We start from the raw sequence: 17,182 nt of genomic DNA on the forward strand, positions 1-17,182 counted from the left end.
CTCACCCCCAAATGCTACCTTTACAGGGAAAGAGTTAACTAGTTCTTGCTGTTACCTCTCTATGGACACATATATTGAAGGGTAAGGAAAATATACAATTTAGAGCAGAACACACGGACTGAGCCCTGATCTACCACTTAACTATGCAGCTTTGGCCTTGGGCAGTTTATTTTTCCTCTGGTTGAATTAATTATAAAATGACAGTAATAATTATTGCTTCCACCCACCCCCCCAAACGCACACACTCACCCAGTAATATGATGTTTTGTGAATACCAATCAAATAAGTTAATGTCTGTGTCCTCACCTGGGTTATCTAGGGGACGTTTCTTGAAGAAAAGCTTCCATGCCAATGTTTTCTTTCTGGAGTCATAAGCCAGGACAGCAGGAAAGAGAGTAAAAGGAAAAAAAAAAATGTAAAAGGTAAATGTCATACCGTCCCTAGCACCACTAGAAATTGTGACTGGTTGCAGAGGTCTGAGGGAGCCTCTGCTGTGTAGAACAGCCCATTGTTGGGAACAGAAGGGGCCACAGAGAAACTGAGGCTAAAACATCACCTCCCTTCCATCCCGTGTCTCCCATTGTTTAGACTTCACCCTGGAAAGAATTCACTTGACTAAATTTCTAGGAGGCATCACCTGGCTCCTCAGGGCAACTACTGGGGAAGGAGGATTTGAGTCATCACCTGGTGATAGGAGAAAAGCTGACATGTCTTACCAATCAGTCCCAGGCCTGGGAGCTGCTCCAGTACAGCTTCACTGCAATGGGTATGGTGGCCGCCAACACCACAACCTTGCCCTTTTGTGATGGGGAGGGGGTTTCTGAGAAAGCCAGAAGTAGCAGGAGCTACCTAAACATAGCATCTGCCAGCGATCTGTCCTGAGCAAGCTGAAGGTCAATGGGACAGGAGCAAATGAAGCCACATGCGCACAGGGTCCAATGCTTTATATGGAACAGAATGGGGAGATATCAACCACTTTCCGAATATTACTTTACTTTAGCTATTTGTATTGCCTTCTTTTAATTTTAACCTTAATTTTTGGGAGTAGTTTTGGTTTTGCTTTTGGTTTAATAGGGTCTACGTTGCCTTGAACTCCTGGTCTCAAGCAATCCTCCTGCCTCAGCCTCCTGAATAGCTGGGACTACAGGCACATGCCACTGTGCACAGCTATCTATCTTGAGTAGTTTTCAGGAAAAGATCCACCATACTTTCATGAGCACCAGCAATCATTTATATGAATATGATTTGTCTCAACTTCAAGAATCAAATCTAGGAAAATGCTTTGGTGAGATATTGGCTCTCTCTTAGGCAATATGGCAATGGGTTAAGGAGGACACAGCCAATTGGGGTTTAACACATGTTGTCTTAGGACCTCCTGGGAAATAGACTCTGGGATGGTGCTTTGTAAGCATGGAGTTTGGGGAAACATGAAGAAAGCAGGTTTGGGCAGCAGGAGCGATTGACACAATGTAGGTGGTCTGGAGCTGGTTTAGCCCTTCAGAATTGTTCTGGATTGAGGTAGAAGGATCAAGCCTTTGCAACCCCCTTTCCTTTAGTCATCTAATGTGAACTGTCCCCAGAGTAAGTGTGGCAGCCTAGGACAATTTCTGGGAAGAATCTAACTTAGTTATGAGTGGCAGGAATAAATTCCTTGGTTCTGAAGGAGGTCAGGAGGTGTATCACAGAATCCATGACAAACGTGTTTCTGGAGAGAGGGGGTTAGGGGATGTTGGCTTCTTCCATCACCTTAAATTTCTTTTGTGGACAGATATTTATAAAAGAAAAACCTATGTCTATCCCTCTTCATAGTTCCATAAGTAAGAGGACTTCCAACTTCCTTCTTATTTCCCATTTTCAGCTGTGGATTGGATTTTCAATACCTTTTAATTTTATCCCATCCCAAAGAGGAAGAGAAGGAGCCAATTTGACTGGTGGAAGCAGATGGCCTCTGGACCTCATGCTCCCTTTAGGTGAGCTCTTTGGGCTTCTGAGGCTGCGTGTGGCCCCGTGCTGGATGAGTGGGTCCTTGGCCTCTCTGCTCCTTCCCTGTTACTTCTTTGCTGTAATTGGCCCCAATGTCTGTTTCTACAGGTAGGTCTGGCCTGTCATTTTATCTTTTGCCTCTATGGCTGGGTATGTAAGTCAGGAAACCTGTGCATTGCAGGACAAGAGGCTAATAATTCAGGGGTGGAGTTGAGACCCCAGAGTGGTCTCACCTCCAGGTTGCCTTCTCCAACAATTTATCAGATGCATATTAAGAAATACCAAGCAGCTAATGAAATTTTATTTTAATCCTTGTTTGACTAGTATCCTATGTGTCTTTTTAAAACTTTATTTATTTTAATTATATTCACTTAGTATATATTTATGGAGGTTGGATTCTGTGCCAGGCCCTATGCTAATCACTAGGTCAATGGAGGTAAATAGGATAGGTAAGATCTCTGCTTTTAGGGAATTTATGGTTTACTAAAGGTAAGAGGAACAATGGATAAATCAGTAAATAAACCATGTTAAATCTTATAAAGTACTTAAAGAGGTTGAAACAAGGAGGGACTGAGGAGAGCAGGGTGGAGTGGGGTGTGACTGATTGTTTCCCTTAGGAGGAAATATCTAAGACTTTAATGTCCAGAAAGACAGGGGAGAAGATTGGGGGGACGTGTTCCTGGCAGAGGTGACATCCAGAGCAAAGGCCTTGAGGTAAGAAAGAGATTGGCAGGTTTGAAAACAAAACAAACAAATAAACAAAAAATCAATGATTAATGAACCTGGAAAATCTTATTCCAGGGGCAGAATAGGAGTTCAGAGCAAAGGCAGGGGCAGAAGCATAGAGGGATTGCTCTACTCCATCAGTATTTCCCCCAATATGCAGTGTACACCAGTGGTGACATACAAATATTTGGGGTGGCAAGTGTGCAAATATTTTTATTGAAATAGCTATATGTTTATTTTAGAGTACATTAGGAAAAATATAATTATCATATCAAAACCATGATTTCCCAGATACTATTATTCAGGTAAAACTAAATTAAAAAGGGAATCAATTTAAAGAGAATATTAAGTCAATTGCAGTCCAGGTGTTATGCAGATCCAGCAAAGATCTCAAAAGTGGTGTTTGCAGCACTGAAATGTAGGGAAATATTGCTCAAACGTGGCTAAAAACAAGAAGGAAGAAAGGTGGCCATCTGCCCCTAAGGCACCTGGCCCACTCGCCTGGGAGATGCCCCAAGAGCTCAGGCCAGCTGAGCTGGCTCATGCTGAAAACCCTAGCTTCACAGGTCATAGGTTATGGGTCCTGAAGCTGTTTCTTCTTAAAATAGCATGATCAGAGCATGCGGTAGCTCAGCAGACACTGGAGCCCCGGATTTATCCCTGAAAACCCAGCTTTAGTGTCACCTTCCTTGATCCTCCCTGACCTTCTCTGTTCACTTCCAGAGTCAGTGGTTCTCCACTTACTGCCCATTTTCCTACCTTATCCTTTCATTTTACTGCCTTGTAATACTACCTTCAGCTTCTGTCTGAGGCTGCCTCTCCCAGTGGAAAGTGAATTCCTCTAACATATGTCTTCCTAAAACGTAGCACAGTCCCTGGGATCTAAAGGCATAGGAAAGACATAAGTGAATGAATGAGCACACCTTGATCTCTTTTTACAATTGATTTAGGCATGATGGGCTTCTAAGTCACAACCTGACTAAAAGCTGCAATGTTTAAAATGTTGCTTCAGGTCAAGTCACAAGGATCTGGCTGGAGTGTCTCTCTCTCCAGGGATGCCACAGGAAGGTGTTTGGGTGGTATTGAAATGACTCACTGCCCCAGCAGTTTCACAGGATTATCAAGGGTCTTACATTGCTCAATGAGGTGTGGCAGGAGCCCCTGCGGTGCCAGCCAGGGCAAGAGCTATTATCTGTGTGAATACCTGGTGCCTGGGGACAGAAATACCTGGTACCTGGGGACAGAAAATTAAAAGTCACTACTGTCCATTAGTTGAGAAGAGAAAGTTTCAAAAGAAGCAAAGAGAGTGCCTCCCTTCCCTCACTAGATCCATCCCTCTTTCTGCTCTCAAGATCCCAGAAGATTTCCTAGAAGGGACTTTGGACAAAACCAGGACAATCTCCTCTTCTTGCAGATCAGGAGGCTGAGTCCACAGAGAGGCATAAATGGTCCAAGGTCACACAGCTAGCAGGTGACAGAACAAAGAATGGCACTTGTTCATTCTCTGTCCAATGAGGGAGCATCATGACTTGTAGCCATGCAAGCCAGTACAGAGCAGAGGGTCAGAAGAGTAAAGTCACACCTGTTTGTTTCTTTTCCTTTAAATTAAAATGAAATTCACATAATGTAAAATTTATATATATATATATATATACACACACACACACACACACACACACACACACGGAGGTATATATGCACACACATATATACACACATATATATACATATATGTGTTGTATATGCACACATACACACACACACACAACACACACATACACACACACTAAGGATTGAACTCAGGGTGGCTTTACCCCTAAATTATATCCCCAGCCCTTTTTATTTTTTGAGACAGTCTTGCTAAGTTGCCCATGCTGGCCTCAAATTTATAATCCTCCTGCCTCAGCCTCAGGAGTCTGAATTTACAGGTATGCATCACTATACCTGAAAAATTAACCCTTTCAAAGTACAGAGTTTAGTGAGGCTCCCAGAGATGGCCTAGCAGGGTCATGTGCAAAAGGATCATGCACTCTACTGAGTAGAGATCTAAGTAGCAATTCCAGCTCATCAGTGATCAGCTAAGCAGGTTCTTCCCCTTCTCTGGGCCTCAGTTTCCTCAATACTAAGCTGGTATATTATTGTCTTAATCCATTCTGACAGCTGTAACAAACGTCCATATGTTATAAATACATTAAGCTGTGCTTCTCACAGATCTGGATGCTGAAGTCCAAGATCAGGATCCCAGACAATCAGAATCTGATGAGGATCATCCCAGGTTGAAAGTGCCAACTTCTCATTGTATCCTCAATGTGGCAGAAAGAGAGTTAGAGTTTCTGGGGCCTCTTTGATAAGGGCATTATCTGTATTCATAAGAGCTCTGTCCCAGTGACCAAATGATGATGACTCTCAAGGTCATGACCTCTCAGTGCCCTCATGCCAGGGAGTGGGTTTCAAGAGATAAATTTTGAAGGACAAAAATATCCAAATCACAGCACCTTCCAACTAACTACCTGTTAGGGCTCCTAGAGACCTGAATAAAATATTACCTCTGAAAGTACCATGTAAACACTCTTCATCCTAAGAACTTCATCTCATTAAAAAAAGAAAAATTAACCCTTTCAAGGTACAGAGTTTAGTGAGGCTCCCAGAGCTGGCCTAGCAGGGTCAACTGCCTGCTTACGTACCTGTAATGACATGGTTATTGATAGAGAAGGACAAGAACAAGAGGGAGGGACGAAAGAGAAAGGGGTAGAAATACGGAATGAGTTTAACAGTAGCCGGTTATACACATATTTAAATTTACCAAAAATAATTTCACCTGTATGTATACCTAAAAAATACTAATCAAAAATAAATAGGGAAAACAGCACACACCTATAATCCCAGTGACTTGGGAGGCTGAGGCAAGAGGATTTCAAGTCTAAGGCCAGCCTCAGAAACTTAGCAAGGCCCTAAACAACTTGGCAAGATCCTGTCTCAAAATAAAAAATTAAAAAAGGTAAAAAGGGGCTGGGGATATGTCTCAGTGGTTAATCTCTCCAGTAGGAAGAAGACAGAGAGAGAGAGAGAGAGAGAGAGAGAGAGAGAGAGAGAGAGAGAGAGAGAGAGAGAGAGAGAGAGAGAGAGAGAGAGAGAGAGAGAGAGAGAGAGGAGAGGAGAGGAGGAGAGAGAGAGAGAGAGAGAGANAGGAAGGAAGGAAGGAAGGAAGGAAGGAAGGAAGGAAGGAAGGAAGGAAGGAAGGAAGGAAGGAAGGAAGAAGGGAGGGATGGAGGGAGGGAGGGAGGAAGGAAGGAAGGGAGGGAGGAAGGGAGGGAGGAAGAAAGGAAAGAAAGAGAGAGAGAGAAAGGGGGACTGGGATTGTGGCTCCATGGTGGAGTGCTCGCCTAGCACATGTGAGGCACTGGGTTGGATCCTCAGTGCCACTATATAAATAAATAAAATGTTATTGTGTCTACCTACAACTAAAAACAATTTTTTAAAAAAGAAATAAAGAAAGGAAGAAGGAAGTGAAAGGAAGATCAATAGAAGAAAGGAGAGAGAATAGGGAGGGAGAGGAGGCAAGGGAAAGGGGGATGGGAATTGAAATAAAATCGCTTGCATGTGTTATTACATGTCAAAATGAACCCAAATACTATGCATAATTATAATGCTCTAGTAAAAAATTACTATTAAAAAGGGAAATGGAAAAAGATTATCCATTAAAATTCTTTTCAGGGGGTGATTTGTATTCACCCGGAAGAAATACGTAGATGGGCCCAGAAAAGGCCTGGAGTTGGGAGAACTGTTCTGAGGAGGACAGGGGACATTGGTTACCTGTTGCTAAGGGAACAGATTGAGAGATGGGAAAAGAGAGCAAAAGGCTGCCCAGTCTATGGTGAGACTCCTGCTTGTGGCCCCCAGTTTTTGGCAAAGTTACCAAACTCACAAAGGTCTGAGTACATGGGGATTTGGGGAAAGATCAGGGAAGCAACTGGGCTTTGTCCTTCAAATGGGTGTGGGACAGAAGAGTGAGACTGTGGTTCATGGTAGTTGTGCTGTGGATTCAAGGCTCTCACAAGGCTTGGCACTGGATTGGGTCAAGTTTAATCAGATCTCCAAGGGCCTCGCTGACATCTGTGCTGCACATAATTAGACATCTGCACAAAGGCTGTGCCCATGTGTAGTGTCACTGAGGAAGGCCATGGCACTCCACACTGAGTACAGTGACTCACACCATTTCACCCCATGAAATCTTCACCCCTACAGCCACAACACAAAAACTGGGACCTCATCCTGGGTCTGCTTTTGCTCCCAGTTTTTGGTTCAGAAGCCCTTACATGTAATCACAAATTAAATAATCTCTGCAAACTGGGCAGATCCCTGGAATGCCCCACAGCACCCCATGTACATTCTGCTGTCACCAGCAGAGAACTTGTACAAGAACAGCTTCCATCAAAACCTAGAAAACCTCTGCTTTTCTGCTCAGTTGCCAGGTGACATTCTAGTTACTGGCTTAGAGTCACCAAGCCAATAAGATCAGTATGAGGCTTGGTCTCTGCCCAACACAGTTGGCTTTATACCAGAGAAAATGTTGCTCCCCATAAAGAGGTCCCTACTCTTTAGCCAAGTCAGTTCCCTCCTTGAATTTGATCCTAAAGAAATCAACAAATGCATGAAGTTAAATATCCTAAGATGTTCTTTACAAAATTATCCATAATGCTAAGCAGCTGGAGACATAAAATTCCAGCAATAGGTAGAAGGCAAAAAACTTATTGTGAATCACCACAATGGTATTTCTGCAGTCATAAAATAAAGATTGGAGCAATATGGCAAATGCATATAATATTAAGTGAAAACACAGAACCCTAAATAATATTTGTGTTATAATCACAGCTATGTAAAAATGTGCATTGTCTATGGACAAATGTGTATGGACAAGAAAATAAAAGGAACCATGGAAAATTTTTACAAGTGTTAAAGATAAAGATACAAGATACATAGGTAACTTTTTCTTACTATAATTATTTTGATACTAAGGATTGAACTCAGGGTTGTGCTATCCCTGAGTTATATCCCCAGCCTTTTTTTATTTTTTGAGACACGGTCTTGCTAAGTTGCTGAGGGTCTTGCTAAGTTATCCAGACTGGCCTCACACTTGTAATCCTCCTGCCTCAGCCTCTGGAGTCACTGGGATTACAGGTGTGGCACCACCATGTCCAGCTACTATAATCTTTTATATCATCCTTCTGTATTTTGGTAGGTTCTATCCTATTTTCTCATCCAGCTGTTTATCTGCATTTGTCTTCTCCACTCAACTAGATTTTATACATTTGTCACTATTGAGATGTTTTTAGTTCTGTTTATACTGAGTTGTTCCTCTCTCACTTACCATGTAGATTCTTCTGTAAGTGAAACCCACCCAATACTGGGGAAGGGGTGACTAAACAATAATGTTCTAAGCTGCTGTTACTTGTGAGATATTTGATAATGACACCATGCTGGATCTGTCGTGGTACTCACAAATGGAAGTTAGCTTTTCAGTTTGGACTCTAATCAGAAAGAGACTCTTCCCACTAAAGAAGACTCTTCCCAGCAACCAGCATGTGGAGACCAGAACTGATAAATTCTGATCCTCACTGAGAAAATGCAGCTTTGGCATGATCAGTGGGCAGGAGTGCACCAGCACCATCCGTGAGCAAGGCAGAGGTCCAAGCATTATTAGTGAGGGAGGAGGGCATGGTGAGAAGTGACTGCAGGAGTTATGGGACTGTCATCCCAGATGAGCAAGCACAGACTAAATATCTCCCTGGTCAGTAAGTTAGAGTCTAGAAGAACTAATGGACAGTACAGTCCCAATCAGTCCGTGAGGAACCAAAGAAATCTGGTTGGAAGGACAGGATGCAAATACTTCTGGGACTTTCCCTCTAGCTACCTACATTCAAACATCCCCACCAAAAATAATAATAATAATAATTGTTCATAACTGTCACTGGAACTCACAGTACAGTCCCTGTTTGATTCATTTTCTATGAGATTACACAAGGTGTAGTGTTCAGGTCTCATTCCAAAGAATGAGCTCAGGCCTCCTCAGGCAATATTCATAAAGGGTCAGGCTAAAGAGGTCATGTATTGTTTTATGGACACCTGGACCAAGTGAGGTCTTTCTGACATCTAGAATCAGATTTGACACCTTGAGTAGGTAAACTGGGAGAACAACTACCTCTAGACAATTCTGTTTGGACAGCTTTGCTTCTTTCTGTGTGAGCTCTGTCTGCTAAATGAGGAAAGTCCATAATAATTGTTTTCCATAAAATCATCACAGAGAAGGGTATACGAGGAAACAGCAATGTGGGCTACTTTTGGGAGGACATCAAGATGGTTAGGGAAGGGGTAAGACACATTGAATTCTCTTTATGCTTTTTGAGTTTTTAAGCTACTCACTACCAAACTGAATAATGGGAGAATAATAAATTATAATAATAAATTATAATAATAATAAATTAATAATAATTAATAAAATGAAAAGCTATAGAAGACATTTACTGATGACATTTCCCTGAATGGAAGACTGTGGCTAGCTAGCTGACAGTCTAGGTAGTGGTGATAAAAATTAAAAGAGTATCACAAAGACATTTGCTCCACATAATGGGATCCTAGCCATCGTATAAGTTGGTTGTTTAAAATTCACTCTTTAGAATTAAGATAACATCTCATTATAAAATGCCCACATATTCCCTTTAAAATAAATTCATTATCATCTAACACCAATTCAAAATGAACTGTAATCATAACTTAGTAGAGGGACAGGGACCAGTTCCTCCAGGACTGGAACTATATCTCTGTGGCTCAAAATCCATATCTGCATAGTGGAGGAAGAAAAGGTTGGTTGCAAGCAATGTTTGCCACTAAGATTCACAGTATTGCCTCCTCAAGTGCACCTTCTGTGGCCATGAAGCAGGGGGGAAGACATGAGGATCAAGCTCAAGTCCTTCACAATCCTGCTGCCAAGCTGACTGTGCTGGGAGATGGGAGAGGTCCACAATACTGAGGGGACATCACTGTTATACTCTGGAACATCTTGGATTTTCCTTAAGGGCAAGAAGTTAAACTGCCAAAGGGTATCCAAAAGGTATCCAAAGGGAAGTGCAGGAAGTTTATTGCTCTGTTATCAGTGGACGTGAGACAAGTGCAGTTGTATGATCAGAGGACATTTCACAAAGCTCAGGCTCTCTTAGATGAGATGGCATCAAAGGGTCTTTTCTTTCAATCCTGAGTGCTGTTTAGTAACCTCCCATCAAAAAAGACAAAAGATTCAGTTTCTTAACCGCATCTGAACAAAATAACTTAACAACTTGTGTTTAAAAAAAAAAAAAAAAGCTTCAAAGTGAAAAGAGAAATGAACCAAAGTGGTCAGTCCTTGTCCTCTCCAGCAGTGCCACGGGTTGTTCCAACAGCACCTTAAAGACCCAGCAAGTGTTTGAACACCCAGGTTCTTAGGGTCCAGCTGGAGAGGCAGATCTCCAGATCCAGAGCTGTCTTGACTTCACAGAAATGAAGAAGAGGACCTCACTCCTTATGATTCTTCCCGTACCTGCCACCAGAGAACACTGCCCCAATCCCAACACTGGTCATACCTCTCTCATACTTAAAAGCTTGTAGTGGTTCCCAGCTACCTATCTCTTGAAACTTCTCTTCCCTTTTGTGTTCAGCACCCTAAAATATAGACTCACCCATTTTCCAACCCTGATTTCCTCACCTCCTCCCCCAGTTGCACATACCCAGCCATGCCTATCTCCCTGCAGGCACCAAGCAAGCTCCCCAATTTTTTTTTTTTTTTTTACCAGCACAACTTGCTCATGCTACTCTTTCCCCTTAAAACTCATCTTCCACTTCTCCCCCAGCCCTCTCTGCTTTTCTTCACCCTCAAAGTCATCTCTTCTTCTACAAAAACCTTTACTCACCTATTGCACTGGACACCTAGTCAAGACGAATTTCTGCCTCCTCTCAGCTCAGAGAGTATTTCCTCTGTGTTTTCCTTAGGGCTCGTAACCTTCTTTGCATTTCAATCTCTGTGTGCTGCTCATATCTTTGCTCTGGATGGTGAACTCCTTTGCCAACAGGAGTTTCCTCCTGTTCCCATGACAACCTCCTTTCTGTACCCTCAGGGTGCTCGATAATGACTGACACACTAGGGCGACCTGTTGATATGGGATGAACTGGCTTAAGGGATGAAGATTTCAGTCACTGGAGTTGCACAGGCTGGCTGAAGTTCTACCAAGCTCATTGGAAGATTTCGGCTTTAAGTGAAGAGCTACACGGGTTGTTCTGTTTCCTTGGAGCTCCAAGGGTTTCATGTGTCTTTGAGTCTATGAATAATCAAAGCAAAAGGACACACTAAGTATCTTTTCTGCTTCTTCCCCATCTCAAGTTCAGGGAGTTAGATGTCAATACTTGAAATCACCCCTCGTTGCACACTGCCGAAAGGCCCTCCTTCCAGGAGCTGACTAATGCTTACTGTTCTTTCCCAAGGAGCTTGCTCTGTCGCTTTCTGGGCAGGCAGTGTTTTTCCTCTGCATGCTTCTCAGTCTCACAGACCCTCTGGCCTTCCTGGCACAGGTGAGGAATCTGAGGAGCATTACCCTTCTCCTGTGAGTGTTCCAATGGCTCGTGCTCTCCCCCTGGGAGGTGGAAAAAGCACAGGCACGAGGCCTCTCCTTCCCACTGTTGTCTCAGCATCCTGCCTTTGTACACTAGACAGGACCAGGGGCTGTGAGTTCTGTGGTGCCAAGGAGGGCAGATGAGCGTACAGCATAGGGAAGAAGGCCAGAGGAATCCCCTTACTCATGCATCCTCCAGAGAAAAGAGAAAGAATTTGATTGAATCTGTTTTCTGGGCAATTCGGCATCAGACAGCAATGAAGCCTGGGACCTGGCCAAGTCTTTGTTTTGTTTTTTTTCTTTTCCTCCAATCACCCCAGGGCACTGGGGAGTGGGCAGGCATGGAGGGGTAGGGGCTGCATGCACAAGGGCTGAGAAGGAATGCTGAGCCTGCAGAAGTGGCCCATTGAGAGTTCCTGCTCACAGCGGAGGGGCGGATGGCACCCCCAAGCCTACCGCCACAAGGGCAGCTCTGTCCTGTGGGCACAGGGCTCCATCCCAGCCCCACTGGCTGGGAGAGAACAACATTTCCTTATAAGGCCCCGGATGACTTGCCAAGGCTGGACGGCTTCAACAGACTGTAGCTTTCCATTCTCCTCGCCCGGCTCCAGTGCAGGCCTTGAATGTAGCCCTTGTTGTCAGGCCCCTCCTCCCCTCCGCAGCCCCCACCCCACCCACTTCCACTCCCTGCCAGAGCCAGCCCCACAGGAGCAGGATAAACAGCCCAGAGGCCTTTCCCACGCAAGGCCTGCTGCAGCTCAGGCCTGCTGGAGGCAGCACAGGGTAGCAAAAAGAGCACCCATCTCTGGATTCTGGCTGGCCCTGCAGTTATCTTATCCCTGTGTGTGGCTTCAGCAAAGGTCCGGACTTCTCTGAGCCTGTTTCCTCATCTGGAAGATGGAGATCTAATTGCCTGGAGTCCAGATTCTTTTCATTGTATTCAAAGCCTTTCCCAGTTAACTTCTCAGCTGAGCCCTATTCAGTACCTCCCAAGACCAGATTCCCACAAGCTCTTCCCCTCTCTCCCAAATACACCAAGCCCACTTAGGCATCCACTTTTTCGTAGTATGGGTTCCTCCTCCTAGATAGTTCTTTTCCTGTGAAGAGAACTCATCCTGCAGGGCCCCACCCTAAGTAGGCTTTCCTCCCCACCTTTTCTTCCTCCTCTCCTCAACATTTGTATGCACCTCTCTTACAGCCTCCCTATTTTGCAATTTCAATGATTTGTTTATCTGCCTGTTTCCTCGAGCAGATGATGAGCTCCTTGAGATGCACATGGTCTTCCCTTTCTCTTTATATCCTCCTGAGTTCTACCATAGTGTATAATCAGTGCTTCCTGAAAGATCCTTGTGTAAATGCCTGAATGTACAATGTTGAGTGAGTTCAAAAGAGACAACTGTCCTGCAAATATTTTGTAAGCTGTAAAGTGCTATGCATCTATGAAGGGTCCAACTGTATCACGATGCCCTCTGCCCCCAAATTCCATTCTTTGTTATGCCATCAAATCCCTTTTTTCTTGTCTGTCCATCTTGAGTTCCAGGCTCTCTGCAACTCCTCAGGTAGTTATCCACCACTAAGTCCTTGCTGGTCCTTGGAATCCCAGTGTTTGGGGTTGAGAGGAATTTATCCAATCCTTTCCTCACTGCAGAGCACATAGTGGCCTTTTTGGCCACACAGTGGATAAATACAGGGGCTGAGTCTCCAGCCCTATTTATTTCAGTGTGTATACATGTTAGATTCCCATCACCTTCTCAAAAAGGAAAAAAAAAATCAACCATTTTAGAAGTTTAAAGCACAATTATCAATGCCACTTGAACATTTGACAATTGAAAAAGCCAATCCCCCTAAAAAGAAAAGTGACTTTTCTATCATCATGGGAGTTGGTTACAGACTTGGGACCCTACCTAGGGTCCCCTGGCTCTTGCCTACTAAAGCTTTTGCCTGCACAGTTGTAGAGCTGAGCACAGACCAATGATGGATGGAACTGTGTATCTTGTTGAACTGAGTTTTTATGAGTCCGGGATGCCTCGAATTCCAAATGAAGAATTTCGATCTCGGACAATGCAGATCTTTCTGAAACGGCGATTCTGCAAATGATCAGGCCAGCACAGCACAGTCAAATACTGTAGTGAAACTGCCCCTTGTTCCCCAAGACCCCAGCAACTATTTTAAAGAAAAAAACTCTTATTTCCTGATAAGATACCCTATTCTCTATCCACGTACTACTTCATTCATTCAAGGATGATGTTCGTAGAACAAAGCCCACAGTTGATCATGAACTGTGTTCTAACACTACTTACCACAGAGCCAAATTCAGGATATTAAGGTAGACCAGTTTTGGGTTCCATCCAAGAGGATTTAGTTACTTGAATACCAAAAATACCTTATTATAATGAGGTTTCTGCCCTGAGGATGCCTAAGGGCAGATCCTGCAGGAAGCAAGAAGTATAAGAAGGCTGGGGAAGAAGCCCTGAGATGAAGCTCTAACCCCACCCTGGACACTAGGAGAGAAGCTTAAAGCAAGTAAGCTGCCCAGACAGCTCAGTCCTCTCATCTCTGTAATGTAAATGACCGGGCTTCCACAGTCACTTCCAAAAGCAGGGAGAGTTCATGGCTGTGAAGGTGCTTTATGAACAGCAACAACAAACTGTCTCTAAATAAGGGCTAGTTATTAATAGGCAGTGTTTCTCCCTCTGGGCTCGTTCTTGTGGGTACAGAAGAGAAAAAAAATGCTTCCTTTTCCAGGTTCCTGTAATGCTTGCCATCCCCAGACCTCTTGTGGTCACTGGCATCCACATGATTGCTGCTCATTTTCCGGGAAATGTGGATGGAGCTGGGTAGGGGGCTCCTTCAAGAAGCTGGACAGCAAACAAAGGCAGCCATTCGCTCTCCCTGACCCTCCATAATTCCCTCTCCTTCCTTTCCAGGTACAAAGAGAAGGAGCTTGCCAGTCCAGACTCTGGGCAGACTGAGAGGATTTGGAAAGTCATTTCTCTTCAATTCCCAATATGTAAAATGAAAAGTTTGGACAGAATGATCATTAAGCTTAGAGTAGCAATATAATTTATTGCCAAACAGAGACACTTTAAAGAACAAAAACATGTAGTATTAATAATCCCACCAAGATGGCCATTGCAGATAGGGCTATCCCAGGCAAAGGAATACACCTGAACATCCCTTTCAACCTGGATTATTACTAGGAAAACCAAATAATCTTGCAAAAAAAGAAATTTCTGTTCCCTTAGTGTCATCTTAGTCACTTTTGACTGATTCCATAGACTGTTTTGACATTGATCTTGATCACTAAGAACAAACTCAATATTAAGTTACATATAGAAAAGAGTCTCCATATCACAAAGCCTTTCCATGCCTTTAGACTTCTGCAACAGCCCTATAGGTAAACATGGGCAAGTGTTAATCTCATTTTAGGTATGGTTCTTAAAAGACTTGTGCAAAGTCAGACTTGCCAATGTCATAGTGCAAAAGGAAACACAAGAACATCTTGACTCTTAGGCCTGTTCACATAAGTAAGGGAAGTACTTAATTTGCAAAAGCATGTAGGCTTTAAACAGGCCACCTTCCATGCAGAAAGTTCTTTCTTCTTACATGACAATAATACTCTAAGTATAGACACTTTTTAAAGACCACCCCTAAAACCTAAGACTGACCAGGGCCTTAAGAATCAACTAAATTTATAAATGAAGAGATCAGCCCAGAGAGAATATCTTGTCTAAGATTATCCATCAAGACCCAGATCCAAGTAGAATCTAGATCCTTTAGCACTCATTTGTGTTGCCTAAACATAAGTACTCTCAGGAGAGTGAACATATTTTATATTTTCTCATCCCTTTTAAGGACTCATAAATTAACTTTTGATTTTCTAATGCTGAGGAACCTCCGGCTATTTCTCCTTTCCTTTAGCTTGGAGAAATGAGAGTTGCAGGGTATTTAAATCTAAGGTATTGCAATAGCCAAGTCTTATTTCTCTGCTCTACACTTCCCCCCAAAGATTAAATTAAATGCAGTTTCCTAATGGGAAAAGCTTCCATAACTCAAAACATTTACTAGAGTCCTTAGGGGAAAACCAATGGGGGCTTGCCACACAGGGATGAGAACTTGGAAAGTGAGGAAGGAGCAACCTTGGGTTTGAGTTCTGGTTCAATGACTTTTTTGCAGCACAAACTTAACCAAGTTCTTTGCTCTCTCTGGGTCTCAGTTTCTTCATCTGTGAACTAAAAGAACTGGATTAGGTAGTGTCTAAAAATCCCTTCATCTGTAACAATCTGTGCATATCCAAACTATAAATATAGACACTTTTGAGTGGAGGCTCTTTCCAGTTCTTTAATTCCATAGGGGTACAGCCCAAGACAGGTCTCCACATTGCAACTTGCTGGTGGATATTTCATGGCCCTTTGCCTTCTGTTCCTTTTCCTACTGCTGATTAGCACACTTTACTTTCTGTGCCAGCTAAAGGGGCTAGTCACCCTCTCCAATACAAGCCAGAGATGTTGAGTTCAATCAAAAGTTTTAACCAACTTGTTTAATTGGTTGGTTCCTCATAAATCAACACAGCTCTGGCAAACTTTTCTCAAATCCTGCTCATTTGTTATTTTATTTATTACCTGTGCTGCAATCACCGCTGTAAAGAACTGTAATTATAAGGCAAAATAATGACTCCATGACATTCAGCAATGCCATTGCTGGAGTCCAAATGTCCCTGAAGGTGAAACAAAACTTTCCAAAAAAACGTTTGTAAACATGGCTTGCTTGTAATACTGAAGTCCAACAACCCAGCTTGTGATTCTGAGCTATAGATTCACACCTTAGGCGCTCCTTCTGCCAGTCTCTCTTCCAAGTAAAAGGTAAAGCTGGTTGGAGTTGGCTTCCATTGTCTGGCCTCATCTCTTTTTCTGTCATCCAGAAAGCTGCTATTCTGTGGAAAACCCATTCCTGGGTTTTGTACAAGACAAACCCTTCCCTCATTGCCAAAGAGGCACACAGATTGGCCCATCATTATACCCTTGGCTTAAAGAAGGGCTCGGAGGTAAATGTTACCAAAGTTGGACCAATTCAATTTTTTTTCCCAGGGATTTTCTGCTTTCAAGAAAGATGATTCTTTTTCCCTATCTAGTTTGCTTGTTTGACTGGAATGTGAGCCACATAGGTAGCTGTACAGTTGACACAGAAGGAAACCTGATGATATTAGATGAGCCCTAGAATATAGTCAAGCCTAAAGGAAGACTCTTAGACTTTTCTTTTACTGAGCTACAAAATCTGCTCTTTCATTTGGGCTACTTTGAGTTAGGTTGCTATCATTTGCAACCAAAAGGACTCCTGAGTATGTTAGATTGTTAAATGTCCCACAGAACACTGGAACATCAGAAGAGAACACTTGGGAGGTGTTCCCACTTATTGTATATATGGAAAGCCTGCAAGGATCTGCTCACGCCTATCCAAAGAGGTTACAGGATTAGGAGCTAGGTCTCTGGATTAGTCTATAAGGTCCTTCAGATGTCACTTAATCTAACCCTCAAATAGATTATAATATCAATTCTATGTTATGAAACACAGAAGAAAAAAAAAAAAACGGCTTAACTCAGAGCATTATTCTTTTCAAGAGTCCTAGGAATGCCACACCCCTGAGCCTCCCAAAAGTATCCTAATAATATGATAGATTTATTCAACCTTTTATGTTTTTCAAAGGACTTACATTACTGTTATAATTTCAGAGTAAAATGCCTACGATTCAAATTCTATTATTTACTTACAAGTTGGGTGAAGTTGGACAAGCAAGTTACATTATTAAACATGAGTTTCTTCATCTTTGAAATGGAGGT

Source organism: Marmota marmota, unplaced genomic scaffold (genome assembly GCF_001458135.2).
Source record: "Marmota marmota marmota unplaced genomic scaffold, marMar, whole genome shotgun sequence".
Lineage (NCBI taxonomy): Eukaryota > Metazoa > Chordata > Mammalia > Rodentia > Sciuridae > Marmota > Marmota marmota.